The sequence below is a fragment of the Macaca thibetana genome, chromosome 1 (genome assembly GCF_024542745.1).
Source record: "Macaca thibetana thibetana isolate TM-01 chromosome 1, ASM2454274v1, whole genome shotgun sequence".
Classification (NCBI taxonomy): domain Eukaryota; kingdom Metazoa; phylum Chordata; class Mammalia; order Primates; family Cercopithecidae; genus Macaca; species Macaca thibetana.
Window position 1 is genome coordinate 84,763,411 of NC_065578.1, and position 17,470 is coordinate 84,780,880.

The window sequence follows — 17,470 nt, forward strand, 5'->3', positions numbered from 1 at the left end:
ATTGAGTATTACAACAGTGTTCACACAGTCTGAAAGTAGAGTGGTTTTGGCCACATATCAAAACGGGCAGTGTTATAACAGCTCCAGATGTTACAGTAACAGGCACTCTCGAGGTGGGGCCCATGTGAGCATCATGAGAACCCCAGACAATTAGATATTGCTAGTTCAGTTTGCTGGGCCTTGTCTTGATCCCTTTAGGGTGAAAATGGTGCTTCCAGCTTGCATCTGTTTGGCCCTGCTTGGGAGAGAGTCATGTTGGGCCAGGCTAGTCACATGTTCTGGAAGAGGTCACAAAATTCTGATTTGGGAATTTTTATAAACGACTATGCCCATCTTACACATACTGAAATCTAAGAAGATAATATTTCCTTGTCACATTGTTCTGAAGCAGACATTCAATTAAATTCAAAGAGCACATGTCTGCTCTCATAGGAAAAACTGTGAGCAATTAAAAGAGAAACAGAACAAGTGACAAAACAGCTCATTCTTCAGAAGAGCAGGAGAACTAACCCACTGTGGATGGTTCAACACTTCTGTCAGTAGGTAAAACTGTGACGGAGTCAACATTCACCTTAGAAATTCTTCTATGTACCCCTGCTCCACCCCACACACTGTTAGTAGTTCCCTATCCCTGGGTCACCTCTCAGCACAGGCTTAAACTGCTCCCTTTCACACCAAAATGTATGTGCTCTGGAGTTCGTTTTGTCAAGATTCCTCTTAAGCTTCTAATGAAACCTAACGAAACCTATTTGGGATAGGATCTCAGATGAAAATAACTTTTCAATTCAATACTTTGATACTAAATGACTAAGTGTGCTGGATACTGTGGCTAATGATCTGATTAAGAAACGGTTTCTCTATTCATCTTTTTAAAAATCAGGAACAGGCAGGTGCTGTGGCTCACACCTATAATCCCAGCACTTTGGGAGGTTGAAGCTGGCAGATTACCTAAGGACAGGAGTTCGAGACCAGCCTGACCAACATGGCGAAACCCCATCTCTACTAAAAATACAAAAAGGAGCTGGGCGTGGTGGCGAGCACTTGTAATCCCAGCTACTCAGGGGACTAAGGCACAAGAATCACTTGAATCGGGGAGATGGAGGTTGCAGTGACCCAAGATAGTGCCACAGCACCCCAACCTGGGCGACAGAGCAAGACTCTGTCTCAAAAATAAATAAATAAATAAATTAATTAATTAAATTAAAATTAAAAATCAGAAACAATTGGAAAGCCCTATAATAAAAGAGTAGTTAAATAAATCATGGTACATCCATACCTGTGGGATAGTCTGTAGCCATTAAAAATAATGCTTTTAAAAACAATGTTTTAGTATGACCACAGTTTTACTTTAAGAACATATATAGGTGAAAAGGCTTAATAAAATATAACAGTAACTTTTGTTATCTTTAAGAAGTGGGATTATATATGATTTTTGTTTTTTTTTAATTTTATGTATTTTCCAATTTTTCTTTAAGAAGCATATACTTTATAAAATATTAAAAATCATTTCTTGTTTTTTTTTTTTTTTTTTTTTTTTTTGAGATGGAGTCTCGCTCTGTCACCTGGGCTGGAGTCCAGTGGCGCAATATCAGCTCACTGCAGCCTCCGTCTCCCAGGTTGAAGTGATTCTCCTGCCTCAGCCTCCTGAACAGCTGGGATGACAAGTGTGCACCACCACACCCAGCTACTTTTTGTATTTTTAGTACAGACAGGGTTTCACCATGTTAGCCAGGCTGGTCTTAAACTCCTGGCCTCAGGTGATCCACCTGCCTCGGCCTCCCACAGTGTTGGGACTACAGATGTGAGCCACCTACCCAGCCTAAAGACAATTTCTCTCTGAAAGGGTTATGTCTAGTCCAAATTAAAAGATTGAAAACAAATGATTAGTACATTATGATAAGTGTTATAGTTATATACAAGATGTTATGAGAACAACTACCCATATGGATGATATCACTTAATATGATACCACCCCCAATGATTTCTCAAAAATCTTTTTTACACATTATAAACCAGCTAGTTTATTATTTTGTAGTAAGATATAGAACTTTTACCATGCAGACTGAAATACCTATGTCAACATGAACAGTACTTTTCTTCCTAGAGGCAGTTACGTGGAAAGCCAGGTTATTATCAGGTTATTTAATGAGTGTGAAATCCTAACAAGAGGAGACCAACTTTAAGACCAATAACTCATCCATGAAGGCTGGGGGCACACTTTCCCACCACGGGAACACTTTAGCCTCCAGAAAGCTTATTGACTCTTCCCTTCTCATCTTGGTCTGGCTGAGCACTGCCACTGGCCAGTCACTTCCTGCAGCCATACAGTCTGGCCAGCTTGGCCTAAGAGCTTTAGATGTTGGCCTAAAACCAACATCACTGGTTTGTGTTGTTACCACCACTGTTACTAACAGTTAAGTTCTGAAGGGGGCGTGTCAGTTGCTCCCATGTACCAACTAGGAGGCACAATAATCCTGTTAGTTTGTTCTCCCAAACTCACTCCACTCAAGTTTATCAGGTAATGTGCTCTGTAAGGTTGTTTCCAATCCCATTAGCACATACATAGATTACCTATAAATTGACCTAATGTAACCTGCTTTCTACTGAGGATTGAGGTTTTAAAGTTTTGTTTTCCCACTTTCTTGATCAGTGATTACCAATTATGTAGGAGTTAATGAAACCAATTCTGTATCACCACTGCAACCAAGATAGAGATACCAAGTCATATGTATTTTTCAAATCAATAGTATTTTGTTCTCTATAATGTAAAAAACAGGAAGATGCAGTCCTCAACTTAGTACTCAACACTAGGAAGGGTCAAGTTGTCAAAAAAATATCTTTCAACAGTAGAAAAGGTTGCTTTCCAATTAAAAAACAAAGCAGGTATTGCAATCATATAATAATGATAAAATTATAGAAAAAAAAATATTCAGACTGACCCACAGCATTCACACCACACCAGAATTTTGCCTGTAACAAAACAGTATATTTTATCTCAAAAAGTAGGTTAGGTCCATGCTGGCTAAAAACTTCAATCTCAGACCCAGTAAATGAGGATGAAATACATAGTGCATGCTTAACAGACATTGCATATACATCAACCATTCTTTAATGCCCCTCACTAGGGTTTTGAGGGATGGAGGGATGAAATGTGGATGGACATGTGTACTCACAAAGGCAGAGTTTCCTTCCAATTATAAAAATTCATACATGTGACCCTTTACTATGTCTTGGGCAATAGCTAAGATTTTATCTATGGGAATCCACCTTTGAAAATCACAACAAAAATCGACAGGAAATGATTTAATATAAAATATATAAACTTCTTAGGATGAGGACTTTCATAGAAAAGGAAGAAGAGGACAATAATAAAAATGAATTTTTGGCCCAGCATGGTGGCTCACGCCTGTAATCCCAACACTTTGGGAGGTCAAGGCGGGCGGATCACCTGAGGTCAGGAGTTCGAGGCCAGCCTGGCCAAAATGGTGAAACTCCATCTCTACTAAAAATACAAAAACTAGCTGGGCATGGTGGCACATGCCTATAGTCTCAGCTACTCAGAAGACTGAGGCAGGAGAATCACTTGAACCTGAGAGGCAGAGATTACAGTGAGCAGAGATTATGCCACTGCACTTCAGCCTGGGCAACAGAGTGAGACTGTCAAAAAAAAAAAAAAAAAAAAAAAAAAAGAATTATCTTAAAAGATAATATTCCCCTTATTTTGTCCCCTTATTTTGACCAACACTCAAAAACAAATCTGTACAAAACTAGGAACCCAGAAAAGGACCAGAGAGGATGTTACATTGTAAAGTCTAAACTTCTGCCCTCATCAAGACCCTCGTCTACGGAGCTGAGGGTTCCCAGGTCCACTGGAGAAAGTGAGTGGTCTCTGATCATCACCCCTGTGTCACCAAAGATGGCCCCAGGCCACTCGCTGTCAAACTTGACAGAATTGACCTGGACAGGGATTGAATCTCCCTAGTAGCTGCCCCGCTTCTTCTTGGTTTTCTCATGCTGGAAGGATTTGCCTTTCATGAACTTAAAAACCTGATTGGCTCGCTCTCCTCAGTCAAAACTCTTTAGTATTTTAAGGAAAGGTACAGTTAACAATTCCTTATCCAAAATATTTGATGCCAGATGTGACACTTTTTGGATTTTAGGAAGGTAATATGGTGAGTGTATCTGTTTGTGTAACACCCCCAGTGGGTCCTGGGCAGCAACCCATAATCAAGCATATTAATATTTCCATTAAGTGAGATGAATGGGGACTATAAAGCTTCATATCAATTTTGGCCACCAAATTTTGTTACTAAAACTTTTTCTTTTCAGAGCCCTTTGGATTTCTGAACTGCAGACCATGGACTGCAGACCCGTATGAGAAATGTGGCGACTCAGTGCTACAGCCTGTGGAAGATGCATCTTCTGTTATCTAGTCTCAACTCATTAAGCCCAACACTCACTCTGATTGTAGAAGTCATAAAGCTAATTTCAATTCAGAATAAAGCATATAATCACATTTGATTGTAGATACACACTCCAGGAGTAAAAATTCTCTAATGCTATGTCTTAAAGACACAGTGCCTAAGGGGCTGGGGTTGTTTTGAAGGAGGAGGAAATGTTATAAACCCAATTTGCAAACATTTAAAGAATATCAAGAAATATGAGGGTCATCTAGGTAGAAGTAATATTAATAGAGCTGGCAAAAATGCACTTCTTGGTACATTTTAAAGGTTGCCTCTAGGCCAAACATTTCTTAATCTCTCTTGGAAGAATGCCGGTGACAAGTGACCAAAAGGCTGTGGTTTCAGAACTTAACTGTAAAACTGCTGAGTTCATTGATACATAGCTGGTTCAGGAGAAATTTTATCTATCTACCTATTTACTTATGTTTAATGTATAATATATTTATATATATATATTATATATATATATATATTCAACTTTGTGGTATAATGAATTATGTGTAATGTCTGAGCTAATATTGCATACCACTGAGGGCAAGTAGCAATTTCCATAAAGTGACAGATAAGTGGTTTTAGCAGGAAAAATGCTGCCAAGGATGATTCATTTGAAATCAAACTTCACAGTTTTCCTGCTGATGAGGCTGACAGAAAGAAGGACTAGAACAAAGGTTAAATTCTTTACTTCTAGGAAACTGTGCTCTGTGTTTAAGGCTTGCTCCTCTGAGCTCTGCTAGTCCATCAAGACTAGAATGTCGATAAAAGATCCGCAGTCAGACTAACCATGTAGACCTTTTGATAGAAAAAGGAATTTCTCTACAGTTCTACAAACAGTGCATTTGATAATGCGTGTCAATTTACTGATGCAAACTGACCATCAATATGTAAATTCCACATTAATCCCTAAAAATAATGGTTTAACAATCATTATCACCATCTCTTATGGTAACCCTATCACCAGAACCACCAAAATGTATAAGTTGGCTGATTTGACCTCCTTTCCAGCCTCTTTCTGGAAACATCAAGGCTGAAACATAGCTCGAGAGCAAAAGCAGGTGAGCAATTTAAGGGACACATGTACTCTGAGTCATTGGAAGTTGGCTATTTGGAACATTTCATCAACTGCTTTCACATAATACTAAACCCATCTTAGTAACTGATACAGGTTACTGTGTGCTATGAATAGCATACCAGAGCTTCAGTAACTTAATTTTTTGATGTTAAATTCACATTACATCAGCATGCTATAGAGTCCTGTCTTCATCACACTAAAATCATTATTACCTGTTTAATATCATATAATGCTGTGTGGGCACCACAGAAAGTAAGGATACTCAGGTCTTGCCTTTTGGGACCTAACAATTTTCTACAGATACCAACAATGACAACACAGAGAGACATTTAAGCCATATGAGAAACAATTGCATAGACTAGGTAAAGAATCATATTAAGAACAAATAAAAGAGTTAACTTAGGTAGTTTTTTTTTTTTTTTTTTTTTTTTAAATGAGTAAAGAGGCAATTATGGAAGCAAACCACAGGAGAACCACTGGCTTTTAAATGAGCTTAATTAATTATTTAATTAAGACAGTGTTTCCTGGAGGAGGACAAATTCAGAAATTTTGCCGATTTGGTAACTGCAGAATAACTAAAATCCTAGAGTGGGAAAAATATTCAGGACTCCTATCATTTTTATCCCCAAACTTTACAAAAAATGGCATCAGAACTAAAGTCCTGCAAATTTTGTTGGATTTACATTTTGCCTTCAGCCACATGTCAGTAAGATCAAATGTGCTATTTATATTGAGATTTGTGCCAGGATTTTGCTCAAATGTATACTGAACTCAGGCTTGTGACTATGCTCATTACTATAGAAAATGAGCACTAACACATTAAATTTATCAATGGAGGCATTTAAACAGCATCCATAGGACAATTAAAGTCAGTGGACTCTGAAAACAAACTATTATGAAGCCGTGTTTATGCAAGCATGTCTAAATAGGTGGGGTTCAAGCATTCATTCTGTCTGTTTTGTTCAGAGTGAACTGAATTAACAAAAGATGGCTTATCTCTGACGTCTGCCTCACTAGTGGCCTATTGACACAACTGAAGCCCACCAAGATCAACCCCTTTAGCTTGGGAAGTGAACTCTTTTGGCTAGAAACTGTTAGATTTTTCTGGAAATTTCACATTTTAAAAGAACATCTTTGAGAAAGACACATGAGAAAGACATCTAACTACAAAGTGGTTGAGTTTGCCCTGCTGTCACTGTTGCTCTCTGACAAGCAAATGTGGATCTGAGGTTTGAGCTGAAGACTCACTTCCGTGGGATGATTTTCATTGATATGGAACTTTGCCACCACAATGCCTAAGAAATGTGGTTTTCAGGAGATAAGGATGAAAATCCACTGGATTGCAAGCTGTCATCTATGCTTTAGAATATGAGAAGTAAAACGCTTTTAAACAGAGGAGATTGTCAAAGAACTACTTCAGTATGGCAGTGCTCACCAGAGTTTTCAAACCACACACACACAAATCTGCAAAACTGAAAGCCTTCCAAAAAATCAGAAGGCTCGGGGAGAATTGTCCTGACAGCATTCAGCTCTTACAAGTCAATCTGAGGCTGAATTACGCTCTTAAAATGCAGAGTTAGAATCCTCCTGCAAGGCACTTTTCCTAAGCCTTGGTTAGGATTTTATTATAGGGTACTACAATGTTCTGTCTTTAAAACTTCAGCTAGACTACATATTTATTCATTCATTCAACCATCAAATGCTTACTGGATGCCAGCACTGGAGATGTAAATTGAATATGCCATGGTCCCTGAACTTCTCGAGTCTGATAGAAAGGACAAGCATATAGAGAATCTCAATGGTATGCAATAAATACAGGGTGATATTAGAAAAAGAACACTCACTTTAATTTGGAAAAGCATCATCAAAAGGCAGAAATAGAAGAGTAGTCCGGGCAATGAAAATGGCATTTAAAAAGGTATGGAGGTCTGAGAAAGAAAAGCACTTTGGGGTCACGGCAAAACAGCTCAAAATGAGCAAATGCGGGTAGAGAGATAGGCCGAAGCCTGATGACCAGAGTTTTTGAATATCATATTTTGAATTTTGGATTTTACCCTGAAACTAATAGAGAATAATTCTTTGATAGATATTAAACAGAAATAAAATGATCAGAACTACATAAGGACAATGCTCTGGGGCAATATGATATAGTGTCTGTAAAACAATTCGATGTTTAATTGGCCAAAGTAGGTTGTGAGAAAAGTTACATTTGTGTTCTTGGATGAGACATTAACCTCTTTCAAATGGATGACTGGGTCCTTTTCTCAGTAGTTGCTTTCCTTATACTTAGGACCTCCAACCAAGGGAAGTTGAAGGCGAAGGTGTTACTTTCAGGCACCATCTGAGCATTACTGAGAGTATTGAGAACTTGTGGTTGTCACCTTTCAATTGAATACATGTCATGTGGGCAGTTCCAGCTCTGCTGGCAGTATCCAGATCCAAGAAAAGGGCAGTAGACAATAAGAACTGTCTATACTGTCATGGGGGTTATTAAAGAGCTGACTGGGAAAGCTATTTAATACATCTGCTCCTATTCCTTCATCTTGTTCAAATTGTGCCTGCATCAAATGTAAACTTCTGCTTTAGTTATTCTGCTAGTCAGCCATCCTCTTTCAACATAATCAGTATTTTTCTTCTTTGAATATAATCTTATTTTTCCAAATTAAATGTTTTTGTTATTAAATGTTTTTGTTTTATTTCTTTAAAAAAGTAAATTTTATTTAATTTCTTGAACTGGTAGCACATTCACATAGTTCAAGCATCAAATAGTATAAAAAGATATACAGCAACGTCTCCTTTCCTCCCCTATTCTCTATCTGCCTATCCCCACAAAACAGGTAACCAACATTATCAGTTTCTCATTTACACTTCCCAAGATTTAAAAAATGTATATGCAAGCCAGTACAAGTATATTTCCCCTTTTTTTTTTACTCCCATTGCAGTATACTTTGGCACCCTTTTCTCCCCTACTTAAAAATAAATCTTGGAGGCTAGGTGTGGTGGCTTACACCTATGATCCCAGCACTTTGGGAAGCTGAGGCAGGCAGATCACTGGAGGTCAGGAGTTCGAGACAAGCCTGCCCAACATGGTGAAACTCCGTCTCTACTAAAAATACAAAAAATTAGCCAGGTGTGGTGGTGCATACATGTAACCCCAACTACTCAGGAGGCTGAGGAAGGCAAATCACTTGAACCAGGAGGTGGAGATTGCAGTGAGGTGAGATCACACCCCTGGACTCCAGCCTGGATGACAGAGCAAGACTGTCTCAAAACAATAATAATAATAATAATAATAATAATAAATAATAATAATAAATCATCTTGGAGATTATATTAGTCAGCTCAGACTGCCATAACAGAAGACTATAGATTGGGTGGTTTAAGCAATGGAAATTAATTTTCTTACAGTGTGGAGGCTGAAAGTCCAAGATCAGGGTGCCAGCATGGTCAGATTCTGGTGAGGGCTCTCTTCCCAGTTTTCAGATGGCTGCCTTCTCACCATGTCCTCACATGGCGGAGAGAGAACCAGCAAGCTCTCTGGCATCTATTCTTATAAAGGCACTAATCACATCATGAGAGTCCCACCCTTATAACCTCATCTAACCCCGATTACATCCCAAAGGCCTCATCTCCAAATATCATCATCAAATTGAGGGTTAGGACTTAAACACATGAATTCTGAGGGAGACATGAGCATTCATTTCCTAATAGAGATCTTTCCATATAGACACATAAAGAGCTTCTCTATTCTTTTTACAGTTGCACAGTATGCTACTGTGGCATCAAATACCCTTAATGTCAAAACTGGGAAAACTGAAGCTTTCCTTAATCATTTTTTTGCTAATGGGATCTGCAGAAACAAGGTTAGAGAGCTAGAATCCTAGAGCCTGAAAGGTGATGTTTCTGATGAGGTTAGACATAAACCAGAATTATATTCTGATGATTGGTGAAAAAGTATTAAAACTCAGGCAACATGTTCAGTGTGTATTCATTAGCATGTCTTTGGATCCTCAAAATTTCAGCATTCTGAATCAAGTACAGTTGAATCTGCTAATATGAAGATGCTGACTATATTTGAAAATGCAAATTAATAAAGACATATAGCTATGAAATGTATTTTTGTTATGTCACTACTTATAAACAATAGTCAACTTGCACCCAGCTGTTACTTACCAGGCATGTTATACAGGCCATTCTAGCTATTCTAAACATGTTTAGTGCAAGTTCTGAGAAAATATTAGCATAGAAGATTTAGTGGTCTTTGTGAATAAAGTTAAAATGGTTATTCAGCCCAGAAAAGGGCTAAGGAACAAAGAAGGGAAAAAGAGTATGACCACAAAATATGTTTGGACAACCCCACTGAAAGCAAACATAATAGGCTATGTGCTATCCCAGCAGCCTGAACTATCACTACCTGAAGGAAGAAAAGGCAGAGACAGAGTAAATATCTGTAAAATATGGCTGATATTAGATTCAGGGATAAAGAGGAGGAAAAAAATGAATCACGGAACTAGGGTTTCAAGCCTAGGTGACTCAGTAAAAGAGTAACACTATTGGCTGAGATAAGGTGGAAGATATTTGGAGTGGGGTAAGAGTTTATTTTAAAATACATTTTCTTTGGGGTCTTGTGGGACATCTAAGTTAAAATTCTCAGCAGGCAATTAACAGAGGTTGAAGAAAAGAATTTGTTGGTGGTTTCAAGGAGTATTTATGAAAATCAGAGAGAGAGGGAGAGAAGCAAGGACAGAATGATAGATACCACTCACATTTAGAGGTAGAAGGGAAAAGATGGACATTGAAGGAAAGAGGAATGGTTAAAGGGAGAGGAGGCAAACCAAGGTTATGAGGTTACAGAAACCAAGGAAGGAGGATGTAGTTAACTGCATCAAATACTGGAAAATAAAGTTATGAACCCCCAACATAGTATTTTAGGAGACAGAGTCAGATTTTAAGACATTAGGTAATGAGTTGAACAGTGATATAGTAAAATTAAAAAATACTTTATAGCGACGGTTTTTTGAAATGATCATGGAGGGAAGAAGAAAGATAGGATTATGATATTATTCCATATTTATATTCCACTTCAGAGTAACAGAGCACTTTCCCATACATGATCTCATTTGATACTGTTTCAAGAGGTAGGCTTGTGGTGCATAAGTGGAGAAAGAAACAATGAAGAGGAATAGTTGAAAATGCAAATAGAAGATGAAGTAATGAATGAAGTTAGTTTTCTAAGGAGGTGGAAGAGGGAAGAATTTAGTGCTGGAAAAGACTAGGAAAACCTCTAATTCTGAGACAGAAAAGAAGACAAAGTGAGTACATGAAAAGATAGGAACATTTTGAGGTAAAAATAGTTTAGAAAGATTCATGACTAAAAGACCTGAAAGTAATCAAGGTAACCTTGAATTGAGGGCTGAACTGACAGGAGAAATGTGAAATGAGTGGGAAAATAATGATGTTGGCATAAAAAGTCAAAACACTGACTCCTCACCCAGTCACAAGATCTCCGTATCTCTAATACAGTATAATAGTTCTCCCACTAATGTAATGATGAGTAGTCATTGAATTACTAGAGACAAGGGCAAACAGTTCAATGTCTTAAATAAACCCAGCAAAGCCATTAAGAAAAGTTCATTCACTATATAATCCAATGTGTAAGTCTGCTTTGAGTACCACTCCCCCAAGCCCATGCTACAGGAAGGAAAAGCATTAAGCAATCTGACAGAATATGCTTTCCAACAGGACAAGACAGCCTGCAATTTTTCAACCAACAGGGATGTTAGTCTGTGGTCCAGCCTCTAGTCACTCTTTTTAGAAAGTTCTGCTTTCTCTAAGATAATGCCCAAATGTTTATAACTTCCTTCTTTAAATAGTATGCATATTAAGAAATAAATTTAAGTCTGTAATCTATGAGATAACACAAGTAGGGGACAGAAGTATGACAGGCCTCCCTTCCTGGCTGAGCAGTCCATGTGACATGTCCGCTCAGGGCTCATGGCATCTCAGCCAGACATTCTGAGATTCTGGCCTCTTGGCTCTTTGAGCCAACTCTACCATTAAAATATTAATTTCTCTATTATAACTCATTAAAGGTAAAGGTTGTGATTTTTGCTCACCCAATGCACTTCCCTCTATTCTAATGACAACAGTAACATGTACTCTCCTTTTTTTGAGACGGTCTTGCTCTGTTACCCAGGCTGGAGTGCAGTGGTGCGATCTCCACTCACTGCAACTTCTGCCTCCCAGGCACAAGTGATCCTCCCACCTCAGCCTCCAAAGTAGCTGGGACTACAGGTGTGTGCCATCACGCCCAGCTAGTTTTTTTGTATTTCTGTAGAGATGAGATTTCCCTATGTTGGCCACGCTGGTCTCAAGTTCCTAACATGTCATGTACTCCTAATTGGACCAATTATATTACCCCATCTTCCTGGCTTGGTGATTGGCTTAGGGAAGAGTATGTGACCTAAATTGGTATGCAAGTGATTCTTAGGATTGTTTTCAAACTGCAGACAAAGAAAAAGAAATTCTCTTTCTTTGCTGGTAGAACTGCTTAGTTAGGATGAGATGAGAGATCATAGTTGCTAGGATTCATGTTTCCCATGGCATGGAGAAAGCTCATCTGCAAAGAGAACCGGAAACATACATCAGAAATAGAGAGTATAAGCCCTAAAAGTGTACTTGCCACTGAGTCCAGACATCCGTAGGACCAGCTGTCCACATTCTGTGTTTGGGTGACATCAGTCAGCAAATTCTCTTTTTTGCGTGATCAAGTTGGAATTCTGTCATTTGCAAAGTAGCCCAACTTGTACACAGAATGTCTTCTACTTACAAGGTGCCCAATAAACATATATTGGTTATCTGGTTGGTTTGATGTCAGTGTTTTTTCTGCATCTTTTTCTTCTGTACTTTGTAGTGTATACCCTCATTTTCAATAAGCCTTGTTCAAAACAAAGTCTGCAGTTTGCCTGTAATAACTAGGTGCCCTAACCCCCTATACTGGCATGAGGAATATGTCTATGCTTCAGTTTCCTAATTTATAAAATATGGCAAATAATAATAGCAGCTACTTATTTAGCTTCTACTAAATTTCAGGTGCTGGTCTAACACTTAACATACATTATCCTAATTCTTATGGCAACTTTATGAGACATGCATAATGATCCTCATTTTATGGATAAGGAAGCTGAGATGCAAATGAGGTTAAATGAAGTGACCAAAGTAATAGAGCTTGATTGGCAGAATTGAGATTCATACCCAGGCTTGTCTGAGTCTGTGTTCTTTTGAATGTCCTATGATGTCCTACTTATTCAAAAAGCTTTTGTGTGTGTAATGAGATAATGAAGGTAAAATTGCTCTAAAAATAGAAAATGTTCAGAAATCATTCTCTAATTGACAATCAAAAAATGCAAAAATGGACTCAAATATTAACAAGGAAGCTTAGGTTTAGGGGAACATTGTGACTACCCAAATTATTGGAATTAGAAACAGTAATAGAAAAAAAATAAATGCGGAATCTCACATATATGTGAAATTTTATTAAGAGGGAGAGTGCAACCAGGATTCTGTTCCATTTCTGAAATCTTGGTAAAACTTGAAAGGACATAGGTAAGCATTGCTAAGCTAGGGAGAACTAGATCTCACTTCTCATTTTCCTCATTGGACCATTGATACCAGCACGTGGAACTTCCTTTGTGGTCCTTTTGATGGACAGTACTTATAAAATAATGAACATTCTGACTTACAGATCTGAATGGCAGTATCAGTAATGTTTAAAATGAACAAACATATATACTTACACTGTCTATGTAGCATTAAGATATATATATAAACCTAATTTTTGTATAAGTTTAACTGAAAGAAACACAAGGCCAAGTCTATGTGTTAAATGACATTTTGTAGTAAAACCCTTGTGTTTTTCAGCTTGTAATTACTCTTTCAAACAGTTTCAAGGGAACCAACCACATTATGAACTGCCTGCTTTATGTCCATTTTCTTCATTAGACTATGAGTACTTTGGGTACAGAAACTGTGCCCTACATATCTTCTTACACCTAGAATCTAGCATAGATAAAACTTGGCATATGTCATGAAGGGTTGCATTATCATTTTATGGGTCCTGGAAACTTTTGCCTTCATGGGCCCCTTCCTTCATTTAAAAAAAAATTAAAATTATATTTTATGATCATGCTGGTATGAAAATGAATATATTAATATTATATATACTTTCTTTGACTTAAAATTTTATCTTTTTCTTCTGATTTTAAAAGAAAAAAATTTTTTTTCTTCTGATTTAAAAGACTGTTTTTATAGGCCTCTAAAAGTATTGTGGGCCCCAGGTGCTATGCCTACCTTGCTTAGAGATAAGTTAGTCAAGTCCTGTGTGTTAAATATATTTTTGATGACTGAATGAAATGAATACATGACTTCAATTTAACTTGGTGGTAGTAATTCTTAGAGCTTCTATTTTGGAGTGACTTTGGGCTTAAAAGATTTTTCAAAAGCAACTAATTAATAAAATCACCACAACATACGAATATGCATTTAATCTGAAGCCAACTATTGAAATTTAGTACTGTAAACAAAATCAAAACCCAACAGCAGTGTAGAAGGCTGTCAAAGTGGCAAAATAAATATTTTAAAATAATATCAGAGGTTGCTCCAATATTGAACAAACATAGCACACCTCTTAAATAGAGAAATTTAAATATTTTCTTTTTAAAATTTTGACATTCCAAAAGAGTCAGTTCAGAAGGCAGATACTTTAAAAACTGTGGGTTTATACTTGGAGCCACATGGTTATTGACTAGAATTTAGTTAAGCATGTACCTGGAACGCTAGACCTGCTGCCTTTCACAACATTGCTTTTGGAACTCAGCATCTCTCCACTGTTGCTTCCAGAGACCGCTTTTTAAAATGGAAAATTGATTGATGAAATCTTAGGCATGAATACATGCTAATGCATCTGATAAATTAAAATACTGTCATTTTATAAGAAAGGTTTATTGGCTAACTGTGTATTTCTTCTAGTAATTCAAAGTCTAGTGTTTAATTTACAGAATGAAATATAGAAATCAATTACTTGGTCAGGAGTAAGGTGAAATTGATGTTCAAAAGTATGTTTTGGGATGCAACCAGGCTGACTTATCCACTGACTTAAAATTGTAGAAAGTCATATCTGAGCAGTTTTTCCCCCTTCTAAATGTATTGAACAATGTTCAAAATATGAGGAAGCACCTTTGCATTGTCTGGATGGGGTTGTGTGCAGATTAATATCTGGATAATAATTCATATTTACCCTTCCAAAAAGGATATCACACATATAAGGTAGTGCTAGTATTTATAGGATGGGCATTTACCAGAACAGCTCTTAAAGGCTACATAATAAAATTGCATTAAGGCTGCCTAACTTAATTAACCACAGATACTGAAATGAATTCAGCTAATGGATTCTGCTTCCCCAAAGAGTACTCTCTCTTAATAATAATTTTAAAAGCAAAAACATGTTTTTCCTCCTCTTTTTCATAATATGTAGCCACCTGACCAAGAGTGGGGTTGGGAGAGAGACTGTCCCTACCACCCAGGAGACAGCAGGAGGGAGAGGTCATCTAGTGATTACACTCTTGCTTCTCCTCTCCAAGGGCAAAGGGCTGCCTCAGCAGCTGTCACATCCTGCTGCCCTTTGAAACAGAAAACCAGTCTAGAGTTTCACACTTATCTCCTGCTTTGCATTACCAAATTGGCAGTCTTGCTAGACCCTAGTAAATGCCTTTCATAGATGAAGGTGGTGAAGGCTCTGGGGAATTGTGAGTGGGGAGGGCATTTGTGTTTGGGAAGGGGCAGTACCTGGTTCAGCTGTCTGCCATCCATCAGATGGTTCTGCAGATGAAACAAGCACAGAGGAGGAAAAGAACACACAAGGCCACTTGGTCTATCTCAGGCAGGCAGGCCGAATCATATCTCTGTGTGCAGTGAACCACAGAGTCTTGTGAGGAGGTTGCTAGTCATACAGAGGCACATTATGAAGGACTTCAAAGATCCCCATTGTGGACTCACAAATCACAGTTACTCAACTCGCCTTCTAGTCAGACTAGCCCCTGTTTTCCCACATTTCCCATGCAATGTCCTGCTTTTGCCATCTTACTGCTCATTAGCAGTTCCAGCAGAGGGCAGGCGGGGGAAAGGAGAGGAGTGTATATTGTAGCCAAAGATCTCTTCTGAACGTGTTAAGGCAAATTTTCTGGATTCTTAGAGCAACAAATGTCTTTCTGTCCAATTTTTTTTTTTAAACTATCTGTCTGTATAGGTATTTCTAGTTTTCAGGGCCTCCTTTCTCAAGGAATTTACAATCTGACTTGGGAAAGCAAAATGAAGACACATGAAATAGTGAGAAAGCCATGCTATAAAGCCATCCCTGTTATCCCAAGCAAAGTCATGGGTTTGAAGAGAAGGAAGAGAGGTCTTCATGCACTGAAGTTGATGATAGCAATTGTACATTAAAAATATAAATTGAAGTCAATAATTAGTGCAGAGAAGTGAGACTCAGCAAATGGGCAGATGTAATTGTTGAAAATTCTCTAAACAGGCTTGGGTAACAGTCCCATAGACAGGACTTGTAGGCATCCAGTGAGAATGTGGTTTTTGCAGGACAAACGTCTCACTGGATCTCAGTACCAAACCTTTGTGGTGATCAGCTGGAGTGAAGGGGCTGGGACACCGAGGATTGGTAGGCATTCCGGGAGGAAAAATATTGAGTATCTTTCCATATCATTCATTAAGGTTTGTGTGACAATGTCATGAGCAATTCACTACTGGGAGGTCTTCATCAGATAAACAGGGCTGCAAAATTCATGGCCAAGGAATGTGGGCTGGAGAGACACTCCCAGCCACAGCTGCTACCTGAACACCCAGAGCTGGCTGGGAACCAAGGAGACATGCTGAAACCAGGAGCCTCAGCGACGAGTGGCAACGTTACAGATGCTTAATCCTGAAATGAAAAGTAATTGCTTCTGGCTTAAAGAATAAAGGAAAAACAAGATCAGCCTTGGCTGGATTACATTTTTTTCAAATACAACCATGCTAAAGACTAGGTTCTGCTGCTTGCTTGGTATTTGAAAATGTGAGGAAATGGATGTTTTCTGTCAATGTAATTTAAATCTATCCAGGAGTATTGACATATAACAACACTTGAACGCAAGTACATTTTGATTGATATAATTAAATCAAATGTGTTTACTTTTAGCTGTAAAGGAGGACATCTGAAATTTAACTTACCTAATATAAATTTAGAAGGTCTTTCTTGAAAATAGCTCTTGCTTTGTATTTTGAAGCATTTCCTACTGAAAAGTCTTGGCCAAAGCAACCAGAGCTCCTTTTCCATACAGATAAAACTGCAAATGGAGAAATATGGAAGAAGAGAGAGGGGAAAGGCATTTTAATACCTCTAATATATTTCTGTGATGAAATAGTCTTCTCTAGAGAGAAGAGAATTCGTGAAAATTCACTAAGGAAGAGCTGCAAGTTTAAGTTATTGTTAGAATAATAGAAAGATGACTTTAACCCACAACTAAGTAAGTAATATTTGTGTTCTTACTTGTTTACCCCTCAAGACCTACAGAATGGCATATGTCGGGAGATGTTCTATATATAGAGTCTGTATTTTCCTTGAAAGCAAGAGAGCAATGACACAGAGTAAAAGCAAAGCAAGAATAAAAGGAAAACAAATCTTGCCTTTCCAGTTCCAATTTTTAAGTTATATGTATTAATTTAAGATATTTGCAGCAGACTCACAATGATGTAGAGCGAATTAATTGAATTATATCTTGTATCCTAGAACTGAAGCTGCTTTGTTTCCTGTTAGGTTGAGTCATATGAAATTGTCTACACAGATAGCAATTTCATATGATTTAACCTAATGCCATAAACCTTCACAGGAATTCAT

General features: G+C 37.9%; 1 long non-coding RNA gene across 1 annotated transcript in view; it reads right to left on the reverse strand.

The window, feature by feature from the left end:
- The window catches only part of LOC126943460 (uncharacterized), a 48,426-nt gene that overhangs the window by 12,083 nt on the left and 18,873 nt on the right, over positions 1-17,470 (reverse strand). Inside the window, exon 3 of the long non-coding RNA XR_007721761.1 lies at positions 16,804-16,919. This is a non-coding gene — a long non-coding RNA (uncharacterized LOC126943460). The remainder of the gene's footprint in view (positions 1-16,803; positions 16,920-17,470) is intronic.